The 4,845-nt window shown below is 40.4% G+C and overlaps 1 long non-coding RNA gene across 1 annotated transcript; it reads right to left on the bottom strand.

Moving 5' to 3' along the window:
• Nucleotides 1–433: 433 nt before the first annotated feature.
• On the bottom strand, nucleotides 434–3,680 carry LOC116358956 (uncharacterized). Its single transcript, XR_004206537.1, has 2 exons — nucleotides 3,530–3,680; nucleotides 434–2,468 (listed from the first exon to the last, which is right to left on the bottom strand). It is a non-coding gene; the product is annotated as an uncharacterized LOC116358956 (long non-coding RNA).
• Between the last annotated feature and the right edge of the window lie 1,165 nt (nucleotides 3,681–4,845).

The raw sequence follows: 4,845 nt of genomic DNA, 5'->3' as shown, positions 1-4,845 counted from the left end.
ACATCATCCAACCTGTCTATTCGCCCACTGAGCCATCATCCAACGAGTCTATTCGCCCACTGAGACATCATCCAACCTGTCTATTCGCCCACTGAGCCATCATCCAACGAGTCTATTCGCCCACTGAGCCATCATCCAACTATTCACCCACTGAGACATCATCCAACTAGTCTATTCGCCCACTGAGCCATCATCCAACCTGTCTATTCGTCGACTGAGCCATCATCCAACCTGTCTATTCGTCCACTGAGCCATCATCCAACCAGTCTATTCACCCACTGCGACATCATCCAACCAGTCTTCATGCGTCTTTCCCGCGGTTCCTCGCATCCTCTCTCTTTCTCCGAATCAGATATGACCTTTTAAAATGTCAGCGAGCAGCAACCATCAGATTGAATCCAGGCCTCTGTGTTATCAAGAAGACACAGTACAGTGTGTTTTCTAGGACTTTATTGTGCGTCAGAGGAAAGGCCTCAGGAGAAAGGTACTGTGGGTAACGTGCTCAGTAATGAAGAACGCTCAGAGACCAGTGGTCACCAACCAACCAGGAAGTGGAGAGATACAGGGTGTCTCGGGCTTTTGTTCTGGCCTTGCACTATAACACAACCGATTCACCCAATCAATCAAGGTCTTGATGAACAGTTTGAGTATATACTGAAGGGACAGTTTATTATCTTAGTAGTATATACACTGAAGGGACAGTTTATTATCTTAGTGGTATATACTGAAGGGACAGTTTATTATCTTAGTGGTATATACTGAAGGGACAGTTAATTATCTTAGTAGTATATACTGAAGGGACAGTTTATTATCTTAGTAGTATATACTGAAGGGACAGTTTATTATCTTAGTAGTATATACTGAAGGGACAGTTTATTATCTTAGTAGTATATACTGAAGGGACAGTTTATTATCTTAGTAGTATATACTGAAGGGACAGTTTATTATCTTAGTAGTATATACTGAAGGGACTGTTTATTATCTTAGTAGTATATACTGAAGGGACAGTTTATTATCTTAGTAGTATATACTGAAGGGACAGTTTATTATCTTAGTAGTATATACTGAAGGGACAGTTTATTATCTTAGTAGTATATACTGAAGGGACAGTTTATTATCTTAGTGGTATATACTGAAGGGACAGTTTATTATCTTAGTGGTATATACTGAAGGGACAGTTTATTATCTTAGTGGTATATACTGAAGGGACAGTTAATTATCTTAGTAGTATATACTGAAGGGACAGTTTATTATCTTAGTAGTATATACTGAAGGGACAGTTTATTATCTTAGTAGTATATACTGAAGGGACAGTTTATTATCTTAGTAGTATATACTGAAGGGACAGTTTATTATCTTAGTGGTATATACTGAAGGGACAGTTTATTAGCTGAGTGGTATATACTGTAAGTATGTCGGGGGGTGAAGGGTTTCAATGGGAGAGGGGTGTTTGTCTAGCCTGATTTCAGCGTTGCTATGACTCGTTGTCATGCCGAACAAAGACCCTGGGACCAGGCTAGTGTTTGTCTGAGTAAACCTGGTAGATTCTACGAGTCGTTTAGCTAAATCAGGAGTGCTTGTGCAGGTCTGGAGCAAAACCCTGCACAACCTGTATTTCTCCAGGTTGCCATTGGTGACCACTGTTGTAAATGAATATAAGGAACAACTACAGCAGACAATACGACTGGGATTATTTAAAATAAAATAAAACACTTTCACACACATCCTCTCTCCACTATCACACACACACACAGTGTCCATCGTGTGCCAGACATTTACACATACAGCCCCTTCTACGGTTGCACATATCCAGTAACTTTCCCAGAATCCCCTATGTTTCCCAGACATCCCCATTGAAGTGTTACCAGATTCCAGGGAATTTGTCATTACAGGAATATTTCAACTGGGATTTCTGGAAAACCTGGGATTTTTAAGGAAAATTTAACAGGACATTTTTGCTACCCTAAAAGCCATCCACCATTTTGTATTACTGCTTAGAACCAAACTGGTAAGGTATTATCAAAAAGGACAGCGAGCGCCTCTTTAGGTTGGTGTGTTTGGCAAGGACTTCACTTCAGTCAATCAGTCAGCCATCTTGTGTCTCAACGTTCCAAAATGGCTTCCTTTCCTCATCTCCTCTCCTTTATTGTCGGGGAGAAAAGGACACAAGGAAAGGAAGCAAGTTCACACGTTTGAGACAGGGCCATTGTCTCCTCTCATCTTCATTGTAGTTATGGTGAGACAAAAAAAAAAAAAAGTTTATTTCCGCCCAAAAACAACAACTCCCAGGTCACCCCTCTCTCACTGGGCCAGGGAAGAGGAAGTGGGAGGGGTATAACCAGGAAGTGACATCACTTCTTAGCGGGTACGCCCTCTGAGTAGTCCTCCAGTACTCCGGCCAGATGGTCGTTGTGAGTCTTGAAGCGTCTCTTCTTCTGTCCACCTGGCTTCTTCCTCTTGATTGGTAACTGTAGCAAAACAGCCAATCACAGACCGGGTTATTGTAGAAACAACCAATCACAGATAAGTCATGAGAAACATGGAGAGAAAGATAAAGAGAGTGATAAGAGCTAGGAGATGTGGATGTAAATCCGTACCACCATAAATTGACTAAATGATCACAATGTTGATAAGTAGAACACGTTTATAACATGAATGTGCCCCAGAGTTACTCTTTTAAATGACCCTTCAACCTACCACTTCTACTTTGAATGTTGTAGTGATCAACTGTCTTGTTAACAAAGAGCCCATATCAGTATATCAGACAACTTATTTCATGACAAACATCACATTCCTCTAGTAAAGGATCCTTATCATTATTAACCAAGTGTCAAATGTCCTCTCTATGTTCTGTTTGGGTGTCAAGATCATTTTCGATTTATTGTCCCAGCTATGTGACAGACCGGCAGGCCGGGGTAATTCCAGTCCTCGGGGGGGGCTTGGTGGGTGCCCCCCCCCTCCCAGTCCCTAGCAGAACTCAGCTGATTTAAACTAACTGCATTCTAAACTGAAGATCATGATTACTGGAGTCAGGTGTGTTAGCTGGAGTCAGGTGTGTTAGCTGGAGTCAGGTGTGTTAGCTGGAGTCAGGTGTGTTAGCTGGAGTCAGGTGTGTTAGCTGGAGTCAGGTGTGTTAGCTGGAGTCAGGTGTGTTAGCTGGGGGCAAAAGTGTAACACCAATCAGGCCCCCCCGAGGACTGGAATTACCCAGGCCTGTGAGACAGAAATACAGACAGAAAGAGAAAAGATGTGGAGAGGTGGAGAGGTAGAGAGAGATGTGGAGAGGTAGAGAGAGATGTGGAGAGGTAGAGAGAGATGTAGAGAGAGATGTGGAGAGGTAGAGAGAGATGTGGAGAGGTAGAGAGAGATGTGGAGAGGTAGAGAGAGATGTGGAGAGGTAGAGAGAGATCTGGAGAGGTAGAGAGAGATCTGGAGAGGTAGAGAGATCTGGAGAGGTAGAGAAGATCTGGAGAGGTAGAGAGATCTGGAGAGGTAGAGAAAGAGGTAGGGGACAGAGTGAGAAACTCACAACTTTCTTGGGTCCAGTCTCCTGCATGGAGGAGATGCCCTGTCTCTTGAGGTAGTCCTCTATCTTCTCTTCATCCATAGAGTCCACTGGGATACTCCTCCACAGCTTGGTAAACTCTGGGACGATAGACCAGGAAACACCGACAGGATACCATTAGCTCAGGTAGGACAATAGCAGTAGTAGTTTACTACATTTTACAAGTAGGTCGTACTTGGCAGATAAAAGTGGACTTGCGGTACACAATACATAGAAGTAAACAAATCAATACATAGAAGTAAACAATCAATACATACAAGTAAACAAATCAATACATACAAGTAAACAAATCAATACATACAAGTAACAAATCAATACATACAAGTAAACAAATCAATACATACAAGTAAACAAATCAATACATACAAGTAAACAAATCAATGCGTACAAGTAAACAAATCAATGCATACAAGTAAACAAATCAATACATACAAGTAAACAAATCAATACATACAAGTAACAAATCAATACATACAGTAAACAAATCAATACGTACAAGTAACAAATCAATACATACAAGTAAACAAATCAATACATACAAGTAAACAAATCAATACATACAAGTAAACAAATCAATACATACAAGTAACAAATCAATACGTACAAGTAAACAATCAATACATACAAGTAAACCAAATCAATACATACAAGTAAACAATCAATACATACAGTAAACAAACTAATTAAACTCAGTTAATATCCCTGTATCGACCTGAATGGATCCTGGTACGAACCGAACTGAAAGTTCTACACTTCTAAATGACGTCATAGTAATAAATAAAACAATGTAAAATCTGACCACTGGGTGGAGCCATTGAAGTCATTACGTGAGAAAGAGAAACCAGACCAGTGCAAGGGAGAGAAACCAGACCAGTGCTCACACCTTCTACAGAGAGACTAAGTGGCTTTATGCAGTTGTACTTTAGACATTACTTCTTTAGACTTATAAAATATTTATATATATATAATATATATTATTTTTAACCTTTGGCAATATTTACAGAATGTATTTAAGGGTCAACAAAGCTCCCTTAACTGAAATAAGAAAGAGAGACCTTATCAACGCTCTTATCTGAATCTTACTGCAAACGGATAATTAAGGGAGAAATTGTACCAACACTTTCACATTCTGCATTGGACGACAGGAGAGAAACCTACCAATGCTCAGCTTTTCAACAGAGACTTAATGGGGAGAAACTATACACATGCTCTCATCTTCAACCACTGCAAACTAAATTAAGGGAGAGACCATACCAACACTCTAGTTCTAATTAACATTT

This window comes from Oncorhynchus kisutch, unplaced genomic scaffold, assembly GCF_002021735.2.
Source record: "Oncorhynchus kisutch isolate 150728-3 unplaced genomic scaffold, Okis_V2 Okis01b-Okis20b_hom, whole genome shotgun sequence".
Lineage (NCBI taxonomy): Eukaryota > Metazoa > Chordata > Actinopteri > Salmoniformes > Salmonidae > Oncorhynchus > Oncorhynchus kisutch.
The sequence above is the reverse complement of the archived record's forward strand: the minus strand, read 5'-3'. Positions and strand labels throughout refer to the sequence as shown.